This window comes from Micropterus dolomieu, linkage group LG03, assembly GCF_021292245.1.
Source record: "Micropterus dolomieu isolate WLL.071019.BEF.003 ecotype Adirondacks linkage group LG03, ASM2129224v1, whole genome shotgun sequence".
NCBI classification, from domain to species: Eukaryota; Metazoa; Chordata; class Actinopteri; order Centrarchiformes; family Centrarchidae; genus Micropterus; species Micropterus dolomieu.
This window is the reverse complement of record NC_060152.1, coordinates 21,687,426-21,705,781: the sequence shown is the minus strand read 5'-3', so window position 1 is coordinate 21,705,781 and position 18,356 is coordinate 21,687,426. Positions and strand designations below refer to the sequence as shown.

The window sequence follows — 18,356 nt, the reverse complement described above, 5'->3', positions numbered from 1 at the left end:
ACCACTCTGACCTGCACCAAGGCCGTATAGGACAGGAGCCGTAGAGCCCCAAGGCAGTGTGCATGTTTGTGTGTTAATGGGTGAATGAGAGAAAGAGGTATGCGTGTGCATGTGTGTTACAGAGTGTGTTTATGCATATGCCTAAGTTCATATTCAGTGTGCAAAATGTGCGCTTGTGTGCATTCGAAGCAACGTACCCTGAGGCTGTGACAGACGGACTCTAAACCACGTTACCCACACACCCCACTGCCTCGCTTAATAGTGCATGAGATAAGAACATTTGGACTTCAAACTGCCCCCCACCCCCATCACCACCAACCCCTCCTCCATGGGAAATTGAGTTTTATGGCTCCCCACAATGGCTCTAAAGATTTGAATTGTCAACAATTTGGAGATGTCCTGGATGGGTTGACTGGGACAACTAATACAAACACAGACACACTCAGTAGCTCAACAGCATAGTATGGGTGAAACTGCACGCTTTGTACACACACACACACACACACACACACACACACACAGGCAAACACACACTGTATGTGTACACACATGCAGCAAGCACAGAAAAACACAGACATGCACTGGCACAGATGCAGAGGCAGATACACTGCACACATGGACAAACACATGGGCACCAGGGGACACAAACAAGCTGTCTTACACACAGGCAAAGCAAAAACACACTACATCACGATTCATCCATCGAGATGTACTGTGGACAAAATATAAGATCCACCTGCTCCTTCCATCATATCAACTGTTCAAGTGCGGTCTGTCTGAGAGGCAGACTGGGGTGGTGATGGCACAAGACATGCCTTTGGTGTGAGAGACCCGTGTTCAATTTCCTACTGTGACACATTCACCAATGTGTCCCTGAGCAAGACACTTAACCCCAAGTTGCTCCAGAAGGGTGCGACCTCTGGCATATTTAGCAATTCGATAAAAGTGTCAGCTAAATGTAAATGGAGTTGGGTCAACAGTAGAAAAGTTGGCTACATGTTGAACATTAAGTATATTTTACTCCCAACAGTGTTGACATAACAGCAGGACAATTTCTTGTGTACAGAGCCAAGGTAAAGTCAGAAAGATTTAACACATTTTTGTTTAAAATTACAATCTGCTGTGGACTACATAACAATTAAAGCACCCTTCCCAACTCTGGAATCCTGGTTTAAACTTCCTCTGGCATTACTCATGCAGTTAAACAAGTGTGCTAACCCAAGGAATGAGCAAAGTAATCCAAACCCCACTCTAAAAGTAATAAATCATCATCCTCCCCATGCAAGTCAGAGGTAATCTGAGTGAAACCTTCTGAAACAGCAAACTCTCACAGAGATCAGATGAACACATGTGACTCTGCAAGACAGTGACTCAGTCAGGGGGAGACAGAAGCAGAGCACACCTGCAAAAAGAAAGGCTGTGCAACAAAGCATTATGGAAATGGACAACTATAGCATCTAGCAAAAGAAAACAGAAATAGAGAAACAGGCATTTTAAAAAAACATCACTGGTGAGAAGACACATGAGCACATTTATGCTCAAACGCAGTAATGCAGACAGAGAGAGGTGGAGAGTGGGAGGAAGAGGCAGACAGATACAGACAGAAATGTACAGACAGAGAGAAATAGAAACAGACACACAGGCAGACAGAAAAGCAGCCAGAGATCAAGAGAAATAGTGAAGGAGAGAGAAAAAGACACATAGGCATCCCAACTGTGACAGGCGGACCGCATTGGCACAAGGAAACTTAAGTGTTCAAATGCTGAAAGACAGCAAAGCGTAACAGCATGAAAAAGAGAGAGAGACAGAAACAGCGAGAGGCAGGAGGGAGAAAATCAAAGTGTAACTAGAGGGGAGAGAAAAAGAGAAAAAGTGACAGAGGAGGTAGCACATGTAGGGTTTATGAGTGAGAGCTTGAGATGATGACAGAGACATACATAGAGAGTGCATAACCCAGCAGGGATTCTTACATGCTCGTCTAAGGGCACAGTCCAACAGAAGAAAAAAATACTCCACATGACAAGGACAACTTGTCTGTCCTCCACACTTTCTTTAGCATGAGATTGTGAAACAGGCCAACCAGATTATCAACCGTCCACACTGTAAAACATGACTGCAGCAAACCATCAACTTTGATGGATTAGTAGTAGTTTTTACAAGGACATTACAAAGGGACTGCTCTAACTTCTTCTGTGTCCCAGAATGCATTGTTTTGTTTTGTTTTAAATAATGATGCCATTTGGTGTGGTATTTTCATCAAGTGAGATGTTTTCGCTTTCACAAAGTCTGACAATATTTTTAGATCCTTTGGATGCTCCTGGGACAGATGAGTCAGCACAAAATGACAGCATGTTATCAGTCTACCAGTCTAAGATACTGAGCTCCTCTGAGACAAGAATAATACAGACCCTTGTCTAAAAGTGTGGAGTTACCCTTTCAAGTGGATGCAAATTGGTATCTAAAGTTTTGAGGAGTAATGTTAACATTTGTGGATGGCACAGTTGCTGTCATTGTCAAATTTGCATTTCTGTCTAGCATCATTTCTGTCAGTGTGGAGCCGAGTGAACTGCCGATGAACTGCCGAGGAGGCTGGCTTAGTGCTCTCACTGTCTTTTGGCACGACACCATCTCATTGTGCGTGAAAGAGAAAATCAGACAGAAGAATTAAGTCAGTTACAGAGATAAAGAGGCAGAGAGAAGGGGAAGGCCAGGGGCAAAAGAAAGGGAGGGACAGAGGGTCAGAGAAGAAGTGTGAACACCTACTTGCGAGCGTCCTTGTGTCTGTGTGCTTTCATACTGAATATTTGTTTTTGAGTGGCCACAGTTCACTGTGTCAGCATTGCCACACACAGCTGAGGACATCAGAGAGCTTACTAAGTAGCTGGTGAAGCAGCCTCTGTCTGCAGACACACACACAACAAACACAAACAGTAGGAAAAAGAGAGGCTCACAAATGAACACAGAATCACTGATGCACATTAAACACTTGCACACTCACACATATGCATATTGTCTGGACTGGAAGTGGATTATCTACCCAACCCAACTGAAAAGTAGCCTGACTAGTGCACAAGGATTAACTCGTATGTGCAAGAATATTCAAATTAATCTGGATTTTTTTTTGGGGGGGGGGGGGTTGCCAGAACGAGGCCAGTCAGGCTCCTCTGGCTGCCTGAAGTGGCAATGTGGGGCAGGTAATTTGGAATAAAAATCAATGAGTCATATTAATGGACAATTAAGTTGCATGTGAACATTCTTACTTCCCTCTAGGCCAATTAAGGTGTTTACATGGGGCTGCTTTAATTTGGAAAGAGAGCAAATTAGTCCTGTGAACAAGTTATTAGCCTGAATGTAACATAGTTCTAGTACAGCAGTTACACTAGTTACATGAGGAGTGTCGATTAACAAAGAAATAAATTGGTTTGATTTGTTATAATTAAGCCAACAGTACAGGGTTATATAATAGGGTTTTTGCATGGTTAACCATAGTGGTGGTGACCATAATACAGGGTCACTCGTAAGTCTAGCCTCTGACATCTATCTGAAAGCTAACACTGCCTGTCTGTCAGGCTAACAGGCTAATACATAATTGAAAGCATGACTCATGCTTACTCAGCTCATTTCTTGGCTGAAGATGAAGCCTTGACCTTGTCTGACAAGAAATTTGTGTCCACTGTGAATCAGCACTGGATGTTTAGTCTTAATAAGAGCAGTGGCTTAATGTTGAGGTGTTGTGAACATTGCCACAAGCTGTACCAAACACTATGTGTGGGCTGGGTGTGTGTGTGTTTGTGTGTGTGTGATAATTTCAGCGAGTCACACACACATACAGTACACACAGTTTGAGTCAGAATCTAATTTTATTCAGCAAGGACATTTACAAGTACCATGAATTTGACCTTGTGAACTGGCACTGGCAACACAGCATAAACAGAATAGCTAACGGCTGAAGCATAGTAATTAGATGCATAATAATAAGAGCAGGGCATGACTTGGCCTTATTCAGCCACATTCCCACCAGAGATTACGCATTGACCTCATATGAAAAGACCTGAAAAGAAATATGTCAACCTATATTGTCCACTGGATCTTTTATATTGTCTAGAAAAGCCTTAGCTTGAAGTTGCAATCTAGATTTTTTTGACCTTGGACACATTCACATTAGAGGGGGATTATTGCAGGTGAAAATAACAATTTAGTTACCTTGCCACATGATATATCTATATATATACTTTCCCCCAATCAAATTAATATTCCGAGAGCTTGATACACTGACAGTGAGCTTCTTACACATACCTCAATATATAATAGACGCATGCTTTTGTTATGAATAGCGTGAGAAGTACATAATAGGTGCCTTCAAATCAAATCCTTAATGACATGCAACAAATATGAAAAAAAGAACTCCGGGAAATTAACATATATATGTGTATATATATATATATATATATATATATTTGAAGTGCTTTCAAATTAAATTCAAACTCATACTTGTATGCTGGCCATGTTTTATAAGAAATTGGGCTTGTATCCAGCTGTGTTCAGCATACAGGCTGTATCCAGCATAGAACTACTACATTACTGAGAGTGGGGCATTTACTTGGCCTTATTCAGCCCATTTCCAGACACTCAGATTATGCGTCGCACTGGACTGGAAAATCGTGTCAATGCAGATACTCTTACGGAAAGTCTTTCATAGTCTGAGGCATAATCTGCCTCCAGGAAATGCAATATTTTTACACTAACCATCACATGGCTATAAAAAGCATGTCCATACACAAAGATTCCAGGACATGACTGATCTCTGACGCATATTTATTTTTTTAAAGGTGGGCAATCACTAGTACAGTTTGAGTAATTTTATAGTATATTATTACACCATCATACATCATGATAATTAGTGTAACATGATAAAATGTTCTCTTTGAGAAGAGAATAATATTTGGATGGATAATAAATGAAGGGATAGAAAGATAGGAATAAACATGTTTGTGCATTTATGCATACATAAACAGTTTTTCTGTGACTTAGATGAGGCTAGTTAATTTACCTGAGTTTTTCACATCTTTAAGGATTTGATTTGAAGGCACCTATAATATACTTCTCACGTTATTCATAACAAAAGCATGTGTCTATTATATACTGAAGTATGTGTGAAAAGCTTTTACCACAATCAACATAAAACTTGTCTATACAGCAGCTATATCGAGTATAAAGAGCTCAGAAAATGAATTTGATAGAAAACACAAGACAAAAAAAACTACAAAACTAGAGTTACAGACTGGAGCCTTAAAACAGCATAGCTGTCTACATGAGATCTGTTATCTCTCCATGGGACAAATCCAGCAATGAGCCACAGGATGCAGACATCTACGTCCCACACTGTAATCTCATATTCCTGAATGCAGAGTTGGTTGTATGCATACACAAAGGAGTGTGTTATACCCACAAAAAGGAAGAGACTCGAACAGTTTATATTCTGATATCTCAGCTAGTGTTACAGGACACAATCTATTTTATCACATCATATCCAGCTAAGTTCAAAGATATCTCCATCAAAACAGATCTGATTCAGTACTGGTCAAAGATAGTACACAGTCCTGACAAGGTATTATGCAGCAATAAAAAAAAAAGATATGAGACAAGATAATATTTTGGATTAGCCTGCTCGACTATCACTGCCCCAACTGTGCAAAGCATATAGCACACAGCATCACATAAATACGCACAAAGGTATTATTTTAGGTATTCCAGTCAAAATGTTTCCTGTTTAATACTGATATGTCACATTACTATAATCTGACAGCTATATCTGAACAAGATTACAGCTCATTGCCATACCTCCGTGAAAAAAGCTCTAAACTTTCAAACAGCCACATTACCATGGATTAGCATTATAATAGTAGGACAGTATAATATCAACTTTAAACACCTATTTTATTTTTGGTTTTATATCTGAAGTTCCCAAGTAGAGCTTTTTGGAGGAAACCGGGAATTCACAATGTCTGAAATCATTAAATAAGTAAGGACATAAAATATGGGATTGTATTGCATTATCTACAACAAAGAAGGGAAAGACAGAAAAAAGTTCTAAAGTGACACTTCCAGGGCAGCAGAATTGGAGTTTGTACTCATTTATTGCATTCCCTTATGGTTTTACTTCACTTTATACTCAGTCACTCTCCTTTTCTTGTATCCCCTTATGAAATATTTACTATTTTGCTTTGATCTTTTTTTGTTTTGCAAAGTAAATATTTTAAAATAATTACTGCCATAATATTACACGTTCTCAGGAAATATGAGGATGCGAGTTTCAAACAGAACTGGAGGCTTTCATTTTCCTTTCGGTTTACAGGCTACGGCTGGCAGAAGCTTTAGTTTGCGCTTAACTGGGTTGTGACTGACAGTTATGGCAGGTTACTATCTAATGTAGAGTAACATGGCTGATAGAATGATTTTGCAGAAGAAAATGTGTAAAGGTGACAGCCCCCTCCTGTCTTCTCATCTCAGCTCTTGTGTCCCAAAATAATGCATAACCTGAGAAAATGAATGTCACTGCTTTGAGTTAGAATGGAAACATTGCAGTATTTATTATAAATTATAATAGTCTGGTAAGCTTTAGGTGCCCACTAACCAGGGTGAAGGACAATTCCTACTATTAAGCTGCTACAACACTTCCCAAACTCATAGCAATGGAGATGCAAGGGTAGTGCCTATGTAGTTGTTGGCTATGACACCACAACACAGAATTAAGCCAGACACAGCCACCATGTGATACTAAAGGCTCATGCAGACTACGCGACATTCAGCGTCGACCGATCGCCGTGCTGTTCACACTACACAACTTGCCGTCTTGTGACAGGAGTCTTGAAGTCCTTGTGGCGTTCACATGACGTGACTGATCGGTGACAGGGGGTCACACACTACACAAGCTAACAGCGGCTGTGGCACCCAACGCTGGTCTCCAAACCACATTTTGTCAAGAAAACACACGTGAAATGTGAAAAAGGAAATGACGCAACCTACACCCGAAACAGCTGTTGTTTGTTATTATAAAGATAGAAATTATAAATTAGAATATGGGTGAAAGAATGGATTAGCACACGCAGGTAGCAGGGATTGTCTGAGCTACAGAGAGAGCTGGAGGTGAGTAAAAAGTGTTTTGCGGTGAAAAAGTAGCTCCAGATATTTGGCATGCTAGATATCTGGCAGTGATGTGTCAGGGAGCCGTTTTGATGCGTCGTTGAGTAGTTCACACATAACGACTGGCGGTCGCCGATCAACCGCTGATTTACTCCCAATCACAGCCTGACGGTCGCCAAGCTCGCCGAGTGGCAAATCGGGATAAAAATCGTGTAGTGTGAACTAGGCTTAAGATAAGATGACAATCAAGGTGCCGTCATCAGCTACACCAGTCACAGACACCTACACCTTGTCCTGCATCAGTGGAAAAGAAAGGAGTGGAGACACAAGTTTTGGTGTGGGGCAGGGACGGTTCAACCAAACACAACAAACCAAGAGCCATGGGCAGTTATCGTAGCATACTGTGTGCTCAAACATGTTCGTTCTTGGTACAAAACGGTCAGAGTGATAACCGTGTGTGGAGCAAAAGCAGTGACACTGCCAGGTCATGTACGACCCAGCACAGAGGAAAAGAGGAGCACAGTCAAACCAATGATATGCCTTACTCTCCTCCAAGTTGATGGACACCTCTGGGGAACAATTAGCTTGAGACATATGTAATTTCAATGACTGAAAGTTCTTTCATTCACTTAGACACAACTTGATCCTTTTCTACACCTAACTGGATCAATGCACCACTCACTTACTTCTGTTTTTCAAACTGGTAAATACTGCAGATGTTCAGTAACAGTAACATCTAACAGTTTCAGATATCTCCAAAGCTATCCACTAAAGACTAAATAACTAGAAATAGGCCTTGAAGTTGAAATGTTCTTTGACTGGTCTGGCACTGCAAGGCCGGCAAAAGGCTGTCAGGATGTGCATAGCCAAAGACACAGGCATGACCATGCTTTCAGTTGATGTTATCGACTGTTTGCCTCACATTGACCAAATAGATATTTCACAAAAGGATTTATTTATGTTTTACAGAGACTGTACATCAGGATTCAGAAATCACTGGTGGAAAGTGGTGGTAAATAAAGGAGGGTGGTGAGGCAGAAAGTTTGGTGCTAGTGGTTCCTGGCATAAAAAGCAGTGGGAGCAATCAGGTTAAATCTTTAAAAACAACTAGTGAAGACTGTACAAAAAAAAAAATAGATAACTAGCTTGGACAAAGATATCCATTATAGGTGAAGAGAGTGTCACCAGATAAATTCTTACAAATAAGCAGAAATAAGTATATACAATAAAAGCTGTCACCAAAGTCTTTATCATAGTAATAAACCTCAAAAGCTCACCAGTACTGATATGATTTAACTGCACTGTGCCCCAGTATGCAAGCCAGTGTTCATCCTCTAATGACACATGTGTGTGTCTGTGTGTTTATGTCCATAAAATCACTGCTTCTTAATCTCTGAACTCCCAGACAATAACAGATTTGTCTGTAATAAAATCCTAGTCTTTACACGTGTGTCTGTCTGTCTACCAGGCAGATCTATCTTTATGTGTGTAGTTGTAGTTTAGTGTGCGTGTGTGTGTGTATGTTTGCGTGAGGAGCAGATTTAGCTTTGAACCCCAGTCTTTAGAGGGATTATCAGTCCATCCCCAGACAGCAACATGCTGTGCATTTATGGAGGTAATAAGTTGACCTGTAATAGACAGACCGACGACTGGCTAAAGCTCTTATTGAAAATTGTGTCTCTATATCTATACATGGGATAGGACAAAGGAGGGGTAGAAGGCAATATCTTCGGGAGCATTTAGACCTGCTGCGCAACACGCCATGTGAGCTCTCAGCCAGTGAATTTTGATTTGGCTCTTACCTTTATGTGTTTTCCGAATGATTTGTCATGGCATTGTCTGCAGTTGCGTTTTGACTGCACTAAAATCGCAGAGGACAAATGTGCAGCGGGCAGAAAAGTATGAGCACGCAATGTGGCACAAAACAAGACATTAACATTTAAACCCAAACATAAAATTACTGAATAGCAATCTACATCACAAAGCTGTGTCCTCATTTTCCTCAGAGATTTGTATCACTGCTTTTAAGCACTAAAAGCAGAAACAACGTTTTCAGTTTGAATTCAGTCATTGTTTAACATTATCTGCTAGCTATTTCTCATAGCATGCATTTGGATGTTTCAAACTAGGACAAAATCCTTCAAAAGGTCATGCGCTGGTGGATGCAGACTGAATGGTTTTCAGGTCAAAGCAAAAAACTAAATTAAACAAAATTTTATTTGCCAAAGCAACCCTTGTGTTGTTCCTGAGCTCATAGCTCATTCAAATGTTACCTATCTGGGAAAAGCCTTATTGACTATAAAAAATTGGGAAGCTCTGCTATGTTTTCCTAAAGTCAGGCACAGTCAGAAATAAAAAAGAACTTCCTCCACTCTGTCATTTGGGAGAGAGTTACTATAAACTGAAGACAGACAGATGTAAAGAGTGATAAAGCTTACTCTCTGTCTCATTCCTGTCCTTTTCATATATCATTCTTTCTTTTGCCCTTCACTCTCATTCCACCTCACTTCTCCTCTCTTGCTTCCTCTCTCTCCCTCCTTTCTTTCCAGTCCATCATTTGCCCCCATGTCTCTTTTCCTGGCTTCATCTCCCCATGTTCCCTCTCTATCTCTCCCTCCCCTCCTTCAAATGCGCTGCCTTATGCGCAGTCATAAAGAAATAATTTATTCTTGTCCCCCAATGCGGCTATGTATTAGCATGCCAGCAGAGCACGTTAACTTATCTCACGGCTACAGGCACTGAGTGGGAAAACTAAGCTCTGATAGTTTGCAACAGGATGACCACAGAATGCCTGTAGCTTGGAGAATTAGGACTGTCGTCACGATTAGTAACGGTGGGCCTAATGTTTTACTGCACTGTAATTTACAGTACTATACCCACAGTGTAGTGTCCTGTATGGCTCACTGATATGCACAAAGGGAGCATCAATCCAAATACATCTGGTAGGGAATATTAAACTAAATTATTATTGCTGCTATTTTTGAGCACTTGCTCCTCCTTATCAATTCAGCCTCTTTTCTGTCAAGGCACATAGTACATAACACATCCAAAATCTGTTTGAGCGGCTGTTCGACTTTGAAGATCCAGCTCAAAAATTATCCATCTGTCAGTCCTTGTATCAGAGCATCAAACATTACATTTCAGAGTGCAAAAATAGTATAAAGTGAATAAAGCAGAGTGTAAACATACACAGCAGTGGTTCAGTAATGTTTCATGTGTAAGTATCAAATGAAGCAAAAACAGATTGGACTTTAACTAGTATTTGTCGTTTTGTTGTTTGATGAACCAGAAAATATACCTAGTGTACGCTTACATGTATAATAGTGATTTCCGTGAGGGACCACAAGCTGTAGTGCCCACAGGCTACAAGCAATTAATGGTAATACTAAACCTGATAGCTTTCCTGAGGCTGACCACAGGATATCTGAGAGAATAATGCTTTTGGGAGTAATTATTTATTGTAGGCCCAATGTTGTATTCTTGTTTAATGCACTTTGCATTACATCTGACCAGCTCATGAACATGCATTGCATGACAGAAATATAACTATAAAAGAATAACGCAGACTAAAACATCTCTGTAGTCTGGTCTCGGTGTACTACTTTGCTCCAACACGGTACTGTGCTTTGTGGTCCTAGTCAGACTTCACCAGAGATAGAATGAAGTACTTTATATTAGTGTAATAGCGAATACAGATGGGTGAGAGATTATGGTGACACAGATTTAGTTGTGCATATGCTGCAGAGGAAGAGATGGTGTGAAACCATTGCCCATTTTAATGAGCATTCCAGCTCAGAGGGATGTTGAGACTTGATAGCTGGAAGATGCCACAGATTGCTGTGCAAATGTTGTCCCGTGTAACTCAGTGGATTAGGTTTAAAAGCTCAACTCCCACTGGGATGTCTATACATAAAAAAATGCATGGTCTCATAAAGCACCCACCAAATGGAAAATATTACGAAAACTGCACTGTACTTGATAATAGCAGTACATATAAGCAATGTAATTAAGCTACACACAGTGGAGCATACTGTATTGTCGCAGAAACTATGCCTGTGCAATGTCTATTAACGGCGCAGTGCTGGGCCTGTTACAATGATTAGTTACGGTAAACCTGATGTTTCTGTTTTACTCATAAGTTCATTTACTGGGTAATGGATTGAATCTGCAATCCACGGTATCACAGGTAAATAGTAAGCCAGGATAGCCGCTTCAAATGCTACAAACAGGACTTAATCTGCAGAGCATGAGCTCTACTTACACATTAAATGAAAAATTATTATTCTTTTAGGAAGCTACCATGTTTGCAATTAAAATGAGTAAAAGTGCTTAACAGTGGAGACATCATTCAATTCCATATGTAATGTTACATAAATAATTCCATGTCCAACAATGGAACAAAAAATGTGAAATTCAAGAGTTGCTCAAAGAAATGAAGGTAAACATTCCTGCATGTCTGGTGGTGGGTGCACTGCATACACTCTGTCCACATTACCACACCTGAACAGCTCTTCACCCTCTCTGTCTCTCTTGCATCCTTTCTCCTGACTTACTGTAGAATCATGACTCATCAGCACCCATATTGACCTATATCTGTCCCATCTGTGTGTCACAGTGTTGACTGACCTACATTCCCAGTGATCCAGTCATATACAGGCTGTGACCTCAGCCTGTTCCACAAGAGCAGCAAGAGGCAGGTAAATGCTATTTTGCCTGATTCTCAAAGCTCAACTGCATGTAAATTGTTGTTAAGCTGACATAGATACTGTCAGGTACTCTTGTGTTCTTTTCCCCATACATCTGATGTGTTGAGCTGAATTAAGGCAATCATTAAGGTCATCTTTTTTGTTTTCTATAATTTAGATGCCACAAGATGCCACATAAAAAAGGGAGCATCTCTAACAGTTGGCTGAGCTTACCACTTTGATCATTTATCTTCATTAGCCTGGATGTTGTTTCCTCACATTCTAATTTAAATCCAATCTTTCAAGAGCTAATGTATATTTGGCTAATCACAGATGTAAACAAAAAAAATGTCATCTCTCCTCACTGCTCAAGTTGTTCCTTGCATATGCTTACAGTGATGAACAAGCTATTTCTGAGCAGACATGGTAGATTAACATCAGCGCACACAGCCAAAGGGCAACATCTCTGAATTTTCTGCCTCTCTCTGCAGCAGAGTAAGGCATGGTGAAAATGTGATGCTGTGGGGCCATGTGGGCTGCCATGCACACAGGCTGGAGGTGGAGCTTGGCTGCTGACAAGTGCCACTGCATGCTCCCATTGGCTCCCAATGACATCATTGATAAGGACTGAGTCTTGCTCTCACTCTCACTCTCACTTTCTCTATCTCTCCTTCACACTAGTGTATGGTTAAGAGGGCTGCTTGCATCGCTCATTACTTTTTCTCAAGATTTAACAGGCTTGCCTAAATCAACTGCTGCATATAAACAGGGACAATACAAATACACCTTCTTCATTTTAAATCTCGCTCTCTCCTGAACTAGAGGATTTGAGGAAACATCTCTCTGGGTGGTGTCCACTAAACAAGCAGCGATTCACGCAACTGCAGTACAATTGTACACTGAACACTGACATAGCAAACCATCTCAAGGCAAATGTAACACAGAACAGACTGGACTAGATAAGGCAAGTCTGCTGAAAGCGAAACTTTGCATGTGACACAGTGAGGTTGCATACAATATCTGATTAGCCAGGCAATGCATGCAATTTTGTCATTAATTAAAAGACAAAGGTTTAAGAAGTTTTGGGTATAGGTATAGTCAAAAAATAGGAGTCCAGTGCCAAAAAGTTTGAAAACTGTCCACGTTCATGTCCATGTTCATAAGGAGCTTCAAGCATTTTATTGGCCGAGTACATTTCTAACTGTGAGTTCAAGTATATGGCAAGTGTGAAAAGTCAACCCTGCAAGTCGTAGCATCTGTTTACAAACTAAAACCCCAGGCTATGGCAAAGTTTCTGTAGCTATAAACATTTTTTTAAACTTCTCACTTGTCATCCAAACTGCTTATATTGACTTCATTTTTGAGGAGCAATGACTAGTGACTGGCAAAACATGATAAGACATCATCACATTCTGGTTTTCTCCAAATTACCACATAAATAGCCACACTCAAATGTTAAACACACAACCTCCGCCAATATGTAAGTGATTTGGGGAAATAAAACGGGGCGGTGTGTGTCTGTGTGTCTGTGTGCTGGGGCATGGGGTTGAAAGGGGGGGTGTCTTCTGGTCAGTTTTGCTTCCAAGCGAACAAGCCATTCCTACAAACAAAGGGGTTGAACAAGTGCCACAAAGTAATAACACCTACCCATGCGGAGGGCCGAGGAGGATCATAAATGCAATATCCTGCTATCCCAGTGACTTTGGGCTGGGACGCATCTTGTGGAGAGAGACATACTAGATATTTTTTATAATCCTCAAAGTGTCTTCATGAGTTTTAGATTTCCAAGTGTGCCTAAAACGCATACCGCTTGGCACTGCTGCTGCTGCTGAAGTTTAAATCCTTAAGAGATGAGACTTCACCTTCTCCAAAAGAAAATTGCACAGTCTCTTAATCCTCCTCTGCGTCTTAAAAGCAGCTTGATAGGTGCCTCTGTACATCTTCCATGTGATTTCCACATATTTTTTACTTCCGTAACCTCCCACAGGAGAAAGCGCTTTGCTGGTTAATCTGGTGTTAAAATCCACCTAAGGACAGAACTGAAAAAAAAGATTGAAAGCAATACAGTTAGAAATTTATGCCAGTGCAACAAAATTTCTCATTGCTTATAACTGGAAAAAAAATAAACAAGAAAAATAAAATGATACATTATGGGATCAATGATATCTAACAAACCCATTAGCAGTTAATCTGTGTAAAAGTTGGTATGAGCTGTGTGAGTTTAAAATGAGTTGGAAAAAGTTGGAAAATCAGACATACCCAAAACCAAATATTTAACAGAATGCAAAACTAATTTTGTTTCAAATAACAAATCAACCCTGTAAGTGCAAATTGTCTTCTATGTTCTTCTATGTAAGTTTAAGGGTAGGGCCACAATACAATGGAATGCAGCAAATTCAAACAAGTTGTATGGCCACACCTTCATATTATGAAGAAAGTTTTTAAAAATCGTATAAAATATCTTTGTTATGTTTTAGATACCCAATAAAAAATCTAAGTGAAACTCTCTAAGGAACCTCAAGTTAGTAACTTTTGATCTTGATGATGATCTGGCATGTTTTACGTATTTTGAAAGAAAAAGCAAAAATAAAAGCTTATTCAACACTTTGCAGATAAGAAAACTAAATTCAAGATATTTTCCATCCCATGAAAATCATTTCATGTGTTCAAAAAAGTAGTTTCCTTTTGGATTTGCGCTTGTTTCTGATGGTTTTCTTTGTATGAACTGAGAACAAAGGATCCTTTACTGTAACAAAGAGGCTGCAGCGGCGTATACCTGTTGCTCTGAATCCCATAAACTATGACAAGTTTCTAGTGATTTTCGAGATGGACCTATTTTGTATCCATTTTTTAGCGTCCAAACATTATTCCTTATTCGTGCAACAAGTTGAATTCTCTCGCTGATTTGTTTCTTTGAGACTTTACACCTGATTGCATTGTTCTGAATTCCCACAGTGCACTGGCAACTTCGCAAGACAAGGAATACCACTGTCATGAAACTACTGCAAAAGGAAAGAACTATTTACAAACAATTTATGAACTAATACTTGTAACTTTGTCTTTTTTTCCAGCGTGCGTAAATGGTAATTTTCTCCGCAAACTTCTGACAGGCAGTTGCTTTGTCTTGTGCGTCGCAACATCCCCAAGAGACAAAAAAATCAGCAGCAGTACAAACTCCATGTCACCTCCACTAAAGCTTAGTGTCAATGCATTCTAAGTATAATATGTTGAGTATTGTTGAGGGTTATGAAGACGCGTGCCTGAGCATCCCCTCAAGTTCTCTCCTCAAAGCGCCCCGCATCAGACAAAGGAAAGGGGGACCGCTCCTCTCGCTCTCTCTCTCCTCGCCGCCTCTGTTTCTCTATGTCTCTCGCCCTCTCTATCCTGCTTTGTGCTCAAGTTTGAGCGCTGACGCACCAACTACAGCACCAACTTTTAACTGGATATACATTCGAAAATCGCTCCAGGGGTGCAAGCAAAGGCAGTAGACATCTCACCTGTGGATGGTTTGTTCTGCGCGCGTCGCCGTGCGTCGTGGAAAAAGTTTGAGAGGGCACATCCAGCTTTGTGTTGTGGAGTCCCCCTTTGTCTACACGTGTGATAGATGGATGGGGCTCCTTTGGCCGCGCCTAGTTCATTTCGCTCTCCAAAGAGTCCCGCCCTCTCAAAGTCAAGCAACTATGCACACAACAGTACACACGGACTGTAGATATGTGTGTGTTTACTAAAAAGCAGCACAGTGCTTAATTGTTTGGTTTAAGATTTTATTCATTTATTTATTTATTTTAGCTCACCAACTTCACTTAATCAGTGTATTTAGTTTTCCCAAACCATGCAATTAACTCAGCCATAATTAATTATTTTGACATTTTCTTCGTTTATTTCTTTACTAACTCGTGCCTCTTTGTTTGCCTGCCCGCTCCCATCTTGTTTTACCCTTTGAGAATTCTCTCTCTCTCTCTCTCTCTCTCTCTCTCTCTCTCTCTCTCTCCCTCTCTCTCTCTCTCTCTTGCTCTTATTCCAATGCCCATTAAAAGCAACACTTAAAACTAAACACACTTTGGTCAATCATTTATTTCATTCATTCTTTTTATTTCTTGTCTTATCTTTTTCCTCACTGTTTGTGTACACATAGCATGGCCAGGCTGACAAAAACTTTCCTGGATGCACCACCTGGAGACCACCATTGTGTCTGGACAGCAGCAGCAGCAGGGGAACAAAGGAAGAGACCAAATGAAAAAAAGGTCTCATTGTTTTGTAATGTACAGAGTGGCACTAAATATAAATAATAACAAGGAGCAGCTCTGCTGCTACAACAAAAAACCTCTCGAACTGAAAAGCATAATTTGGAGTCAATGTAGGTATGTGAGGTTTGGAAAAATCGGCTTACAGCCTACTTTTTTTAACAGGAATTTTTGGTAATAAACACTATCATTATTTTATTGTTTAATTGTACTCACTACATTTGATAATATATAACTAGAATAATTGCTTAAATAAATGTGCATGCACATGTTTCATACTAGTTTTATAAACTAGACTTGCATTGTTACAGGGTTTTAATTATCCGTCCAGTCTATTAATAACACAAACATAAAACATTTGGTTAAACTGAGGAGAATAGGTAAGGATCTTTTTGGTTTTGTATCAAAAAATGAGACAGAGGTTCTGTATGCATGTGACCACATGCATACAGAACCTCTGTCTCATTTTTTGAGACTACTTTCATATTCAGCAGTGGGTTTTTTTTAGACAAAGCACTGCAATACCCTTTATCAAGATCCTTTGCAGCTCTGTAGTAACACAAGATGTGAAAGTAAGACAAGATGCTGTTAGTGTTGGAGTCAGGGGTGGCAGTGGTAATATTTTCATGCACCAGAGAAAGAAATTAACTAGACAGACAATGGATATGTAATTACAAATACATGCAGTCATTACACATACACACACACACACATAGTCGCATAGTCGGTGTGGCCTTTTCTTACTGCGCTTGCTTCCAACAGACAGACAGGTAGTTCTTCCATCTCTTGGCATATACAAAGGAAGTACCAGTCTTAACCACGAGTACTTGGGCCCTGAAAACAAACCAGACAAACAAACAAAAACTTGTCTGTGTGTTCCAGTGTGCGTGATGTTCCTGTTTGCATCAATGCAAGCCTACAGGAATATCTGAGATGCATAGACAGAGCCAGTCAGGTAAAGACTAGAAAACAAAAGATAACAGACACCACCAACACCACTGAGTCCTCCATTCACACACCAGACAGATGGAAATAAATAATGAAATGGAATGCTACCGCTCACAATGAAACCTGTGTGAACTGAAAACAACACAGACACATGGTGTTAGTGCAAAGACAGAAATAGTAAAACAAAAAAAAAAGAAACATAAATGCATAAAACAGAGAGAGGGGATAAATAGTCATATCCGTGCCATCCTCACCACCACCATTCACCCCCTCTGGGCTGAGCATAGAACAGCTACATACAGACAGGCAGACATTGAGATACAGTCATACATCTCTCACCCCCCCTCCGGCAGAGCTCTTATCCTCCCTGCTGTGGTTTTACTGGGCCACTGACTCCAGTAGTCAGCCTGTTCTGCTCTGCTCTGCTCTGCCCTGGCTGCTGCCTGCATATCTCCCACTGAGGAGTCAGCTGAGCCAGGCATGAGACTACACACTGAACAGGCTACATACAGCTTAGATGAGCTTAACGCACACACAGAAGTGGTGGAGCTTTTAGGACATTTCCAAGATTATACCACACACTGAAGATATTATCTCTTGGTATGATACATATTTATCATCTGTGTGTTAAGAAATAACACTGGGTATTATAAAATGCATATATGACTACCAGCTGAAAAGAAGGCTGTTTACGCTCAGTGTAAAGTCAGTAGTTACACACAGCCAATTAAGCTCTGATAAAATGCATATATCTGCATATTCGTGTCATGCTGCAAAGGCTTAGTTATAGCAGCTTCATACAATCAGTTACAGATTAATGCACAAGTGCACACTCACCGTGTTCCCTCTACAGCTGCAAACATAGTAATAGTGCTGCATTTTGCACGTAGCTTCTGAATGTTGAACATACTGTATAAAATACAGAAAATTATGTGTGTTGTCTGTTTTGTACCTTGCACTTATCTTTATGTCCTTGTGAACTCATGACGCTAGGCTAATTCCTGATTTTGGAATTACATTTTTATGAAATACATATCAATGGTCCTGCTACTTACCTCCTTATTACACACAGCCAATTAAGATAATTTTACATTTAAATAACACTGAAGAGGCATTTTATTTGGCTACATACTGTACTATGTGTGACAGATACACAAAATAATTAACTGCCTGAAATGGCTTACTACATACTATACAATACATAGTGTAGTAGAAATAAATAAAACTCTATAAAAGCACACACCTAATGTCTTGGTATCTTAACGTAATTTTGCATCCAATCACAACATTAAAACATGCACTGCACTATAAACTGACATAACCACTGTTGTTAACA

General features: G+C 40.1%; 1 long non-coding RNA gene across 1 annotated transcript in view; it reads right to left on the bottom strand.

Annotated features, from left to right (window-relative positions):
- The window catches only part of LOC123968362, a 99,715-nt gene extending 84,311 nt beyond the window's left edge, over positions 1 to 15,404 (bottom strand). The window contains exons 1-2 of the long non-coding RNA XR_006824446.1: positions 15,326 to 15,404; positions 13,476 to 13,867 (exon numbers count right to left, since the gene is read on the bottom strand). This is a non-coding gene — a long non-coding RNA (uncharacterized LOC123968362). The remainder of the gene's footprint in view (positions 1 to 13,475; positions 13,868 to 15,325) is intronic.
- Positions 15,405 to 18,356: the final 2,952 nt, after the last annotated feature.